Here is a 14,482-nt window from a genome sequence, read left to right as displayed (position 1 = left end):
ACCAATTATGAATGAGTACATCCCATGTTCATCTTTTTGGATCTGGGTTACCTCACTCAGGATAGTGTTTTCTATTTCCATCAATTTGCATGCAAAATTCACGATGTCATTGTTTTTTACTGCTGAGTAGTACTCTGATGAAGACGTAAATCACAAACAATCCCACACCAGTTTGGAATTATGATTAATAAGATGGTATTTATTTAAAGGGGAAAAAACTTACAGATCACCGTCCCAGACAACAGCCCTCTGCGCAATCAGGAAGGAGTCTGGTGGCCGGAAGCGGAGCAAGGAAGCAAGAGAGAGTGAGAAGGGAAGTGGCTGCTTTTTTAAAGAGAGAGACCATGCCCCAATGGGCTGATATCTCAGCGGCTATTGGCTGAAGGAGCGGAAGGACCTCCCGCAACACCTCCCCCTTTTGTTTAAGTAAGAGAGTTCTAAACTTCCTACGAAATTATATACAATAAGTACAAATATCCTATTCTAACTAGCTTAGGTCTTATATAATAAATAACTTGACCAAGTCATGAGAGAAAAGTAACTACAATTTTGTAGTCTTCAACCCCATCGAAGATTTGACAAGGGAAATAATGTTACCTGGGTAATTAGGAAGTTCAGTAAAACAACTTCCAAAACATGCAACAAATCACAGAGACAACTAGCTACCTGGGCAATCACCCAAAGTCACGTTTGCAACATTGAAGCAACCAACTTTGGCTAAGGCCTAACATAACTGACATACCATTTTCAAAGGCAAACAACTTTTCAAAACTATCTTACCCTGTCTTGGCAGGATATGACAGTCCTGTTTTATCCATTGATGCACACTCTGGATCTCTGTCAGTGGTTGAGGTATGGGCATTTCTTTGCCCAAAGGCCAGTTCTGCCAAAATAAAGGCTCCAGATGGAGTGTCTTTGGTGCTCAACATTCTCTCAGGAATAGATCAGTGCTGCCAGGAGCAATTGTGTCTCACTATCATGAAACTGAGTTAGGATAAATTCCATTTTCTACAGCTCTTTGAAGAGGTTGAAGATTATCTATCTATACTGAGTATAATCTCTATGTATCTAAAGAACCTGATTAGTCTAATTATAAATGACAAACTTAGATGACTATTGATATATATAATTCTCAATACCTATCTAACTTAAAGACTAAGACAATAAACAACTGTGTAACAAATGAGGATAATGACCTCCAAATATAAACAATGTACAAATATACATTTCAATATGGTAAATATATATCAATACACAAACAATATATAAGTATCTTAATCAGAGGTAGAAATGTACACTGTAATATGGTAAATATATACAACATATGTATATACAACATATGTCAATACAACATATGTCAATACATAACAAATGTTTTAAACAGAGGTAGAAACATGCATGCATACAATAGTCAATATAATTTAACTTTGTATCAATATACAAGAATTGATACTAATATATTTGTCTAAAATCAGTAACTCACAATTATAAATCTATTATCCCATCATCCAATTATCCCTCTTCTTTTTTTTTTCAAAAGATCCCTGAGTTTATAAAATTCCTCCCCCAACCTCCCAACCCTCAACTGTATACTAATTATAATCAACCCCTAAACGATGTCCCTAAACCCTGTCAGGAGCCGTGTCCCCCCAAAATTTACAGGAAGCACTGCCGTGAGGAGTTTTTGCAGAGGGCTTCACTTCCCAATTGTATTGAGAATAGTCTTATTGACCAAGCCTATCTCACACCCAAATTAACTGTTAATAGAGAGCTGTTAGCAGAACCTGCCTCACATTCCAAACTATCTAGGCAACTAGGTGTGTCACCTTGTGACTGCCCAACCAAGGAATCGTGACCCAACCCATCGTAACCTCTCAGACCCTGTGGACCACGTGGCAAGATCCCGTGCCCCAGCCCCCCAAGCTATTCAGGGGCTATATAAGCTGTAACCATGACCCTAATAAACGGAGGTTTTGACAAAATAAGCTTAGCCTCCTGCCTCTCATCAGCCCTTGCCTTTCAGGTGGTGCCTCTCCGTGACCCTGGAATAACTGGCCAGCCAGGCGGGTTACAAACCCTAGACAGAGTAACCCGTCGAGGCGGCTACAGTGGCGCCCGAACAGGGACTCGGAGCACGGTTAACTTCCCGGACGACGACGCGCAGTCCCGGGACAACAAGAAGAAAAAGAAGATTCTGCAGCTGTAGAACTCGGACAGATCTGCAGGATAAGGTCGGCGCAGGTTCGCTGTCGTCCCATAAGACATGGGCCATTCGCTTTCAAAGGAAGAGAAATTCATAAAGGAATTTAAGCAATCACTCAGGGTGAGAGGAGTAAGAGTAAAAAAAAGAGATTTAGTTGCATTTTTTTGTTTTATAGATGAAATATGCCCCTGGTTAGTTTTAACAGGTCCAGAAATACACCCTATTCTCCGCGTCTTCCTTAGTTTCCAAAAAGGACTCCGCAGCCACTGCCCTATGCTCTGACGGCTCCGGCTCCTGATAGCATGCCTTTGATTCAGGAATTGTTCAATACAAAGCTGCCCTTAAGGCCCAAATAGGAGGTCTCAAACAAGTTCTTGCATTGTAGCATGAACTCTCAGACCTTTCCTCTCAGATTCAGGACTTACAATTCACTATGGAAAAAGGCAGGATTTTAGACAAACGGGCAAACGGAGCTAGACAAGCAAAAGACACCCTAGGGCTAGAGAGCCTGTGTCTTAGCCTCCTGCCATGTGGAGCTGAGGCAGCCAGACAGGTTGGCTGTAAGGAGGTCTGGACTCAGAAAGTTACAGCTTCAGGACAATAAAAGGAGATAAATGTGCTTCTTTTCCATTCTAAAATCTTGCTTCTTGGTCAAAAATCTTTAGTTTGTAGGCATATAAATTTATATCTAAGGTAGATTAATTTCAGTACTGTGGTTCTGTAGAAAAGTTTTAAAATCAAAGACTGTGATACATTCAGAGGATTTTTAAAAATTGTTTAGGATATCCTAAATTTTTATTTCTTTCTTATAAAGTTGAGGATTGTTCTTTCTAGTTCTGTGAAAAGTGTTGCTATAATTTTAATGTGCATTTATAGTAAATTTGTATGTGAGTTCTGTGAGGAATGTTGCTATAATTTTTAATGGACATTTACACTGAATCTGTAGACTGCTTTCAGTGAAATTGTCATTTTTGCTGTGTTTTCTTCTACTTTCTCAAGAAAATAGGAGATCTTTATTTTCTAATGTCTTAATTTTTTTCTTAAAAGAGTTAAAGTTTTTATCATACAAGTTTTTTCATTTGTACGCCCACTCTTGGGTGGGAGTCGTATTGTCTCAGCTTGTGGTCCTTTACTGCTGCCAGGTGTAGCTTGAGGGTAAACTGCTGAGACTCAGGCCTCGGGCCTCTCACTAATTTTATTAAGGGCAGGAGTTATACTCTAACAAGTGATAATGGTTAAAAATAAAAATAAACATTTCCGCCTTCACAAGCAGAGGTAACAGGACCCAAAAACTTCTGTCCTGCTTGCTTGGAGTTACTCCAAGATATTTTGTGGTATTCATGGATATTTAAAAGGATGATGTCTCATTTATCCTAGGTGTAAAAGAGATACACTTGGGTTATTTTCAGATTTTGGCTATGATAAAGTAGTTCTGCTGTATACATAGTTGAGCACATGTTTTTATGGTCAAAAAAAACTTTTGTATTTAGGCCCAACAGGGGTATTGATAAGTTTTAAGGTAAATATTTGCCTAATTTTAAAAAATGGCCATAATGAGGGACTCCCAATGCTGGGGAGACTCTCACTCAGGTCTCGGGAGGGCACAGCCCCCCCAGTGACTTGCAGGAGACTGTCCTTGCTGCAATCGCACGAGGCTCGTGACCCACGTGGGGGAAGAGTTTGGCCTCTAGTGACCTGTAGAGGAAATTTTTAGAAAAAAGACCACAGCCCTGTGGTCCAGGAGGGTCATAAAAATTCCAAAAATCCAGTGATGGTCGCAGGGGGACAGCTCCCTGCCTCTCGGGACCACTCCCAGGTTCCTAGAGCAGTGTGATGATAATCACTGGAGGAAAATTCCTTGTTTTTCGGGATTGTTATCAGGATTGCAATCTGGTTTTGTCTTCAGCTGGTTCCTAGGGCAGGGTTGCTGAACAGGCTAGCCCTAGATTTTTGATTCTTTTCTTCCTGCTGGGGAAGTCTGGATTTATCCAGGTCTTTCAATACTGTGTATGATCCAAAAGTGACTGTCAGTTTACACTTCCAACGCCAGTATGCACTTCCAGCAAGAAGTTTTTTCTTTACCCACATTTTCTTCAGCATAAATTGTTAATAATAATTTTTAATCTTGGTCATTTTTACAAGGATAAAATAAAATCTCAGAGTTTTAATTTGCATTTCTCTGATGGCTAAAGGATATTATGTTTGAACATTTTTTTAAACAGTCTCTCAGTCATTTTTAAGTTTGTCTGTTGAGAATTTTCAGAATTTTCAGTTTAGGTTTGTAACAAATATTTTTATTGGATTAAATTTTTTAATAACTAATTTTCTGAGTTCTTCATATATTTTTAAAATGGGTTTATGATAAGTAAGGATCTTTTCTCACTCTATAGTCTTGTTATACAAAAGTTTCTCAATTCAGGAGATATAATTTATGGTTTCTCCAAATGTTTGTGCCACTGAGGCTGTGTTTAAGATGTGGCAAAGTGTACTTCAAAAATTTTTTCTCTATAAGGCTCAACAAAATTTTTATATGCTGAGGCCTTTGGCTCATTTAAACTAAAGTTTTGTACATGGAGATGGATATGGATCTATTTTTATTCTTCTACATGGTGGTGTCTAATGAGGCCAACATCATTAGTTAAAATACTTCCTTTTTTCATTCTCCTATCTGTGGGACAGACTTGCAACTTAAGAGAATAGCTTATAAGCTTTTAGATATTCAATGGTTAAAGCTCTAGTTATAATATTCTTATGGGAGACCTTGAGCCGCTAGGTAAAATTCTTACAAAAAACAGTTTCCAATAGAGAGCTTAGAAAGCTGCCAAGCAGGTACTCAAACAGGTAAAATATAAATCAACAGGTACAGTATATTAATTATAATACAGCTATGGCAAGTGTGTATATTAAATCTAAAACTTGTTCTACAACAGTTTTATAAAAAATGCTGTTTATGGCTAAACCTTCTCAGTTTTGTCAGTTAAGATATTAAACTCTTAATTTAGAACAGTAGCCTGTCTAGTACAAAAGGACAGGATAAAATCTGGGAGATGGTTTAACAAAATATTGACTATGATCAATGTTTCTTATACTAAACAATAGATTCATTGATAATTTTAAGATTGATTCCTGGACAATTGCCTTTGCTCAATTCAAAGGCCAAAACAATAATCTTTTCCCAGATGATCATTGCTACGATTCACACACCTGTATTTTGCTAATGTTATAGCTAAAAATCCCTTAAAGGATTTTATGCTAAATTTTACAAATGGCTCTTCCAAGGAAGAACTGCATATATGGCTAATAATAAAAAGAAATTATGGAACATACCAAGGCTCCTTGAAAGCAACTTATAACAGTTGCACAAAGCAACTTATAACAGTTGCACACAGATCCTGATACACACGGATCTAGCATAATGACATCAAACTGACCTTTACTAAGGCAAGGTAAAAAAGGCCCTTGCAATACATTATAAAAAAACCCGACCTATATATATTTGGGGTCGAGGAGATGTTTATGCTTTTTTCACAAAAAAAAAATATAAAAGCTAAACCTGATGTCGTGGCTGCAGACACCCCACAGAGGACTTCCCGGAGGAGATTGGAGAGGAATGCTTGGTCCGGTCGGTCTTCTCTGCCCCCAAGGAGGAGTGCCTGATAACAGAACCTGCTACGCCACTCTGCAGGACATCATGCTGCCTTTAGAGAGTCCAGGGAGACGGCTGAGATAATTGCCAGGATGTGCTTCAGATAGCTGACTACAGCTCACCTCACCCAGGAAGCCCACCTGCCCTGAAGCACAAATGTTGAGCTGCTTCTGCAGTCTGCATTCTGTTTGCTTTGCAGCTGAGGTGTAGACTAAACATTTGACTGTTTTAAACTTTGGGACACAAAAACTCATTTTAATTAAAATATTAACCCCTCTTTACTTAAGAAGGGGGAATATCGGGGTTTTGACTGTTGCTCAGAGACCGGAACTGGTGATATTTGATAACAACAATGTCTGTCATTGTATGTATGTATTCTTACTGGAATTGACCTAATGATATTTGTAACTGCTTATAGATGTTGGGAAAAGTTTGACACATGCTGTAAAATGTTTGGGTTTAATGCATATGTTAAAAATTTTAGATTTTGATCCCTTTACACTGCCCTAATTGTTGGCAGGCAGCACTCATAATCTTATTGTGGAGTAGGCATTTAGGAAGGAGGATATACCTTAGGCCAGACTAAACGGTGAATACTGGGTTTGGAAAACGCCCTTTCTTCTGGTCTGGAGGATGGAGCTATTGGTGCCAAAATTATATCATTATATCTTTTATTTGAGGAGCTCCTCACAGTCTTTTCATTAATGATAGATACAGGGGCCCAATGACGGGAGTTAGTGTGGACCCTCGCCTGAACAGCACACCATACAGAGGTTGTAAAAACCGGCTCAACATGGCATGGTGCCAGGCACGAGGATCGCCCTCCACATGGCCTAAGACAGGGTACCCTGTGGTCAAAGACCTGCTTACTTTAGGTCTTGCTAGATACCTTTTATTTGAGGACCTCCAAGGAACTAATGCTACTTATAAGGCACCCCTCTGTTCCCAGGAGAGGTAAATTGTTCCACCATCCGGGAGGAGGGTCCCTCCTTGTCCCAGTCCCTTCTCATTTAGATCTGACACCAGGGTTAGACTCTGACCTGGTGCCCTCCACTTGATAGATGCCTGCTTTTATAAAAGGAAGGGGGATATGTCAGGAGCCGTGTCCCCCCAAAATTTACAGGAAGCACTGCCGTGAGGAGTTTTTGCAGAGGGCTTCACTTCCCAATTGTATTGAGAATAGTCTTATTGACCAAGCCTATCTCACACCCAAATTAACTGTTAATAGAGAGCTGTTAGCAGAACCTGCCTCACATTCCAAACTATCTAGGCAACTAGGTGTGTCACCTTGTGACTGCCCGACCAAGGAATCGTGACCCGACCCATCGTAACCTCTCAGACCCTGTGGACCACGTGGCAAGATCCCGTGCCCCAGCCCCCCAAGCTATTCAGGGGCTATATAAGCTGTAACCATGACCCTAATAAACGGAGGCTTTGACAAAATAAGCTTAGCCTCCTGCCTCTCATCAGCCCTTGCCTTTCAGGTGGTGCCTCTCCGTGACCCTGGAATAACTGGCCAGCCAGGCGGGTTACAAACCCTAGACAGAGTAACCCGTCGAGGCGGCCACAAAACCCAAGGGCAAACTTTACTGGGAGAGGGGACGTCGTCCTCTAGAATTACTTCCAGCTGTCATGGAGGTGATGTTCTTTCTGGGGGATCCGGTGAAAGTAAAATGATGGTTAAATTTCAAGATCAATGTCTTTAAAATTGCAAATAGTCTCTGGGTATTTGGGGCAGGTCTGGCCAGAATGTTGTATAAGATGTGCACCATTTCAGCTAACCAAGTTGTGCAGCTGGTACCCAAAATGGGTCTTGTAGTAGTGCTATCAGTATTATGACGTCATATCAACCAGGTGGAGTTGTAGTTATTGGGCCCCATCTTCTTCCTGGAAATTTCAAATGTCACTTCAGAAAAAACTCATTGTTCATTGTGAAAAATTTAAACATTAATCATATAGACATATATAGACATATATATATATATATTCAATGAAAGGCATGATAGATATATTCAATGAAAAGTATGATAGATATGAAGAAAAGCAAAGATGTTTTCTTTTTTTTATGGTTTCTTATTTTTTTTCTTTTATTTATTTTTTATTCTTTTTTAATTAAAATTTCCACCTGCTCCCCGTTTCCCATTTCCCTCCCCTCCTCCCAAATATTGCCCCCTCCCCCCAGTCCCCTCCCCCTATCCCCACTCCTCTTCTCCTCCCCCCACACCATTCCCCCTCCCTCTCGATACTGAAGAGCAGTCCAAATTCTCTGCCCTGCGGGAAGACGAAGGTCTTCTATCTACGTCCAGGAAGGTGAGCTTCTAAACAGGCTAAGCTCCCACAAAGCCAGTTCATGTATTAGGATTGAAACCTAGTGCCATTGTCCTTGGCTTCTCATCAGTCTTCATTGACCGCCATGCTCAGAGAGTCCGGAATCAACCCATGCTTATTCAGTCCCAGACCAGCTGGCCTTGGTGGGCTCCCAATAAATCAGTTCCACTGTCACAGTGGGTGGGTGCATCCCTCGTGGTCCTGATTTTTTGCTCTTGTTCTCCCTCCTTCTGCTCCTCATTTGGACCTTAAGAGCTCAGACCGTTGCTCCAAATTGAGAATCTGTCTCTACCTCGATCCATCGCCAGATGAAGGTTCTAAGGTGATATGTAAGATATTCATCAGTATAGGACAGGGTCATTTCAGGTTCCCTCTCCTTAGTTGCCCAAGGTACCAGCTGGGGACATATTCCTGGACACCTGCGAACCCCTCTAGAGTCAAGTCTCTTGCCAACCCTAAGATGGCTCCCTTAGATAGGATATATACTTCGCTGCTCCCGTATCCATCCTTCCTATATCCCAACCATCCCAATCCCCCGAGCTCCTCCCATCCTCCCCTTCTCATATTTCTCATCCCATTTCCCCTTGGCCCCATGCCACCTCACCCGCAAGTTCCCAGTTTTTGCCCTGCAATCTTGTCTACTTCCCCCTCTCCATGCGGATGACTATATGATTTTCTTTGGGTTCACTTTCTTATTTAACTTCTATAGGATCACACATTATATGCTTAATGTCTTTTATTTATGGCTAGAAACCGATTATGAGTGAGTACATCCCATGTTCCTCTTTTTGGGTCTGGGATACCTCACTCAGGATAGTGTTTTCTATTTCCATCCATTTGCACACAAAATTCGAGAAGTCATTGTTTTTTACTGCTGAGTAGTACTCTAATATGTATATATTCCACACTTTCTTCATCCATTCCTCCATTGAGGGGCATCTAGGTTGTTTCCAGGTTTTGGCTATTACAAACAATGCTGCTATGAACATAGTTGAACAGATACTTTTGTCATTTGATGTGGCATCTCTTGGGTATATTCCCAATAGTGGTATTACTGGATCTTGGGGTAGGTTGATCCCAAATTTCCTGAGAAATCGCCACACTGATTTCCAAAGTGGTTGCACAAGTTTGCATTCCCACCAGCAATGAATGAGTGTGCCTCTTTCTCCACAACCTCTCCAGCAAAGGCTATCATTGGTGTTTTTGATTTTAGCCATTCTGACAGGTGTAAGATGGTATCTCAAAGTTGTTTTAATTTGCATTTCCCTTATCGCTAAGGAGGTTGAGCATGACCTTAGGTGTCTTTTGGCCATTTGAATTTCTTCTGTTGAGAATTCTCTGTTCAGATCAGTGCCCCATTTTTTTATTGGGTTCATTAGCATTTTAAAGTTTAGTTTCTTGAGTTCTTTATATATTTTGGTGATCAGACCTTTGTCTGTTGCAGGGTTGGTGAAGATCTTCTCCCAGTCAGTGGGTTGCCTTTTTGTCTTAGAGACAGTGTCCTTTGCTTTACAGAAGCTACTCAGTTTCAGGAGGTCCCATTTATTCAATGTTGCCCTTAATGTCTGTGCTGCTGGGGATAAACGTAGGAAGTGATCTCCTGTACCCATATGTTGTAGAGTACTTCCAACTTTTTCTTCTATCAGGTTCAGTGTGTTCAGACTAATATTGAGGTCTTTGATCCATTTGGACTTGAGTTTTGTGCATGGTGATAGATATGGATCTATTTTCATTCTTCTACACATTGACAACCAGTTCTGCCAGCACCATTTGTTGAAGATGCTCTCTTTTTTCCATTGAATACTTTTAGCTCCTTTATCAAAAATTAGGTGTTCATAAGTTTGTGGGTTAAAATCAGGGTCTTCTACTCGGTTCCATTGATCGACTTCTCTGTTTTTATGCCAATACCAAGCTGTTTTCAATACTGTAGCTCTGTAATAGAGTTTGAGGTCAGGGATGGTAATGCCTCCAGACGATCCTTTATTATATAAGATTGTTTTGGCTATCCTGGGTTTTTTGTTTCTCCATATAAAGTTGATTATTGTCCTCTCAAGATCTGTGAAGAATTTTGATGGGATTTTAATGGGGATTGCATTGAATCTATAAATTGCCCTTGGTAGAATTGCCATTTTTACTATGTTGATCCTCCCTATCCAAGAGCAAGGGAGATCCTTCCATTTTCTGGTATCCTCCTCAATTTCTTTCTTCATTGACTTAAAGTTCTTGTCAAATAGATCCTTTACTTCCTTGGTTAGGGTTACCCCAAGATATTTTATGCTATTTGTGGCTATCGTGAAGGGTGATGCTTCTCTGATTTCCATCTCTGCTTCCTTATCCTTTGTGTATAGGAGGGCAACTGATTTTTTGGAATTGATCTTGTATCCTGCAACGCTACTAAAGGTGTTTATCAGCTGAAGGAGTTCTTTGCTGGAGTTTTTGGGGTCGCTTATGTACACTATCATATCGTCTGCAAATAATGAAAGTTTAACTTCTTCCTTTCCGATTTGAATCCCTTTGATCCCCTTATGTTGTCTTATTGCTATTGCTAGAATTTCAAGCACTATATTAAAGAGGTATGGAGAGAGTGGACAACCTTGTCGTGTTCCTGATTTTAGTGGAATAGCTTTGAGTTTCTCTCCATTTAATTTGATGTTAGCTGACGGCTTGCTATAAATAGCTTTTATTATATTTAGGAACGACCCTTGTATTCCTAATCTCTCTAAGACCTTTATCATAAAGGGATGTTGAATTTTGTCAAATGCTTTTTCCGCATCTAATGAAATGATCATATGGTTTTTTTCTTTCAGATTATTTATATGATGGATTACATTGATAGATTTTCGTATGTTGAACCAGCCCTGCATCTCTGGGATGAAGCCTACTTGATCATAATGGATAATTTTTCTAATGTGTTCTTGGATTCGGTTTGCCAGTATTTTATTGAGTATTTTTGCGTCGATGTTCATGAGTGAGATTGGCCTGTAGTTCTCTTTCTTGGTTGTGTCTTTGTGTGGTTTTGGTATCAGAGTAACTTCAGCTTCATAAAAGGAATTTGGCAATGACTTCTCTGTTTCAATATTGTGAAATACATTAAGGAGTATAGGTATTAGGTCTTCTTGGAAGTTCTGGTAGAATTCTGCATTAAAGCCGTCTGGACCTGGGCTTTTTTTGGTGGGAAGGTTTTTTATAACAACTTCTAATTCTTCGCGACTAACAGGTCTATTTAGATTGTTCACCTGGTCCTGGTTTAACTTTGGTATATGGTACTTATCTAAAAAAGTGTCCATTTCTTTTACATTTTCCAATTTTGTGGCATACAGGTTTTTGTAGTAAGATCTAATGATTCTCTGAATTTCGTCTGTGTCTGTGGTTATGTCTCCCTTTTCGTTTCTGATTTTGCTAATTTGCGTATTCTCTCTCCGCCGTTTGATTAGTTTGGATAGGGGTTTATCAATCTTATTGATTTTCTCCAAGAACCAGCTTTTTGTTTCATTGATTCTTTGGATTGTTTTCTGTGTTTCTATTTTGTTGATTTCAGCCCTCAATTTGATTATTTCCAGTCTTCTACTTCTCCTAGGTGAGTCTGCTTCTTTTCTTTCTAAAGCTTTAAGGTGGGCTATTAGGTCTCCAATGTGTGCTTTCTCCGTTTTCTTTATGTGTGCACTTAATGCTATGAACTTTCCTCTTAGCACTGCTTTCATAGTGTCCCATAGGTTTGAGTATGTTGAGTCTTCGTTTTCATTGAATTCAAGAAAGACTTTAATTTCTTTCTTTATTTCTTCCTTGATCCAGGTGTGGTTCAGTAGTTGACTGTCCAATTTCCATGAGTTCATAGGCTTTCTGGGGATAGCATTGTTGTTGAATTCTAACTTTAATCCATGGTGATCTGATAAGACACAGGTGGTTACCGATATTTTTTTGTAACTGTGTAAGTTTGCTTTGTTACCGAGTATGTGGTCTATTTTCGAGAAGGTTCCATGAGCTGCAGAGAAGAAGGTATATTCTTTCTTATTTGAGTGGAATGTTCTATAGATGTCTGTTAAGTCCATTTGATTCATTACCTCCCTTAATCCTCTTATTTCTCTGTTAGGTTTCTGTCTGATTGACCTGTCCATTGGTGAGAGAGGAGTGTTGAAATCTCCTACTATTAGTGTGTGTGGTTTGATGACTGCCTTGAGTTTTAGTAACGTTTCTTTTACATAAGTGGGTGCTTTTATATTAGGGGCATAGATATTCAGGATTGAGACTTCATCCTGGTGAATTGTTCCTGTTATGAGTAAAAAATGTCCATCTCCATCTCTTTTGATTGATTTTAGTTTGAAGTCAACTTTCTTAGAAATTAGTATGGCCACACCTGCTTGTTTCTTAGGTCCGTTTGCTTGATAAACCTTTTCCCAGCCCTTTACTTTGAGTAGATGTCTGTCTTTGTGGTTGAGGTGTGTTTCTTGTAAGCAACAGAATGTTGGATCCTGTTTTCGTATCCAATCTCTTAGCCTGTGCCTCTTTATAGGTGAGTTGAGTCCATTGATATTAAGTGATATTAATGACCAGTGGTTGTTAACTCTGGTCATTTTTCCTTTCTTTCTTTCTTTCTTTTGGTAGTAGAGTTTGTGTGTTTCCCTTCTTCAAGTTGTGCTGGTGAAGGGTCATTAGATGTCTGAGTTATTGTGGGCATTGTTGGACTCCTTGGTTTGTGATTTTCCTTCAATTACTTTCTGAAGGGCTGGATTTGTGGCTACGTATTGTTTAAATTTGTTTTTATCCTGGAAAATTTTGTTTTCTCCATTTATAGTGAACGAAAGCTTGGCTGGGTATAGTAGTCTGGGCTTGCATCCATGGTCTCGTAGTTTCTGCAGTATTTCTATCCAGGACCTTCTGGCTTTCATGGTTTCCATAGAGAAATCAGGTGTAAGTCTGATAGGTTTACCTTTATAGGTAACTTGACCTTTTTCCTTTGCAGCTCTTAATATTCTTTCTTTATTCTGTATGTTTTGTGTTTTGATTATTATATGACGAGGAGATGTTTTTTTTTGATCCAGTCGATTTGGTGTTCTGTATGCTTCTTGGACCTTCAAAGGAATATCTTTCTTAAGGTTGGGAAAGTTTTCTTCTATAATTTTATTAAATATATTTTCTGGACCATTGAGCTGTAGATCTTCTCCTTCTTCTATCCCTATTATTCTTAGGTTTGGTCTTTTTATTGTGTCCCAGATTTCCTGAATGTTTTGTGATGAGAATTTGTTGGTTATGCTGTTTTCTTTGATGAGAGTGTTTATTTTCTCTATGGTATCTTCAGTGTCTGAGATTCTTTCTTCTATCTCTTGTAATCTGTTGGTGGTACTTGTCTCTGTAGTTCCTGTTTGTTTATTCAAATTTTCCATCTCCATCCTTCCCTCAGTTTGTGTTTTCTTTATTACTTCCACTTCATTCTTCAAGTCTTGAACCGTTTCCCTTACCTGTTTGATTACTTTTTCTTGTTTCTCTTGGTTTTCTTGGGTATCTTTGAGAGATTTATTCATTTCCTCTACCTTTTTGTTTGTAATCTCTAATTGGTTGTGGCAGTTTTTCACCTCCTGTTTAAGGTCCTCTATTATTTTCATAAAATTCACTTTTGAGTCGAATTCTTCTAATTCTTCTGGATTAGGGTGTACACTTCTCATTTCGGGATTCCTGGATCCTGGTGATGTCACGTTGCCTTTCAAGTTGTTGGGGGAATTCTTGCATTGGCGCCTGCCCATCTTTTCCTTCAAATGGAGCCAGGAGACGCCTGATGTCTTGGACCAGTCTTTGCTGTGACTAACTCTCTAGGTGTATCTCCTCAGTGTAGGGGCAGGAACCGTTCCCTTCCAGATGAACTCCTCAACACCAAAACATGGATGCGTGGTATTCCAATGACCCGCGTAAAGAAGGCCGAATGCAAGGGGTCGGGCGGGGTCGAGTAGAACACAGGCGACACTGCAGTACAAGCTGGAGGTGCCTGCACTCCCTTTCGGGGGTTGCTGAGGCCTGCCCGCTAGGCAGGCACTCACTGCTCTGGTTGGGTAGCCTTAGTGTAGGGGCATTTGTGCTCTCTACCGGGACCGTCTGCCCCAGGATAGCACACACTCACCCGTCCCGATGAAACTTCTCGGCACCTACACAGGAACTCCTGGATGCCCCAATGAGCCAGGGACAAAGGGAAGTAGGGCGCAGGCAGAGCAGGTCCAGGAGATCACAGCAGAGACTGCAGCCTCAGCAGCGGGGGCCCGCTTTCCCTGGCGGGGACCTTGAGGCCTGCCCTCTGGTCAGGGACTCACTGCTCTGGG

The sequence above is a fragment of the Chionomys nivalis genome, chromosome 1, assembly GCF_950005125.1.
Source record: "Chionomys nivalis chromosome 1, mChiNiv1.1, whole genome shotgun sequence".
Classification (NCBI taxonomy): Eukaryota; Metazoa; Chordata; class Mammalia; order Rodentia; family Cricetidae; genus Chionomys; species Chionomys nivalis.
The sequence above is the reverse complement of the archived record's forward strand: the minus strand, read 5'-3'. Positions refer to the sequence as shown.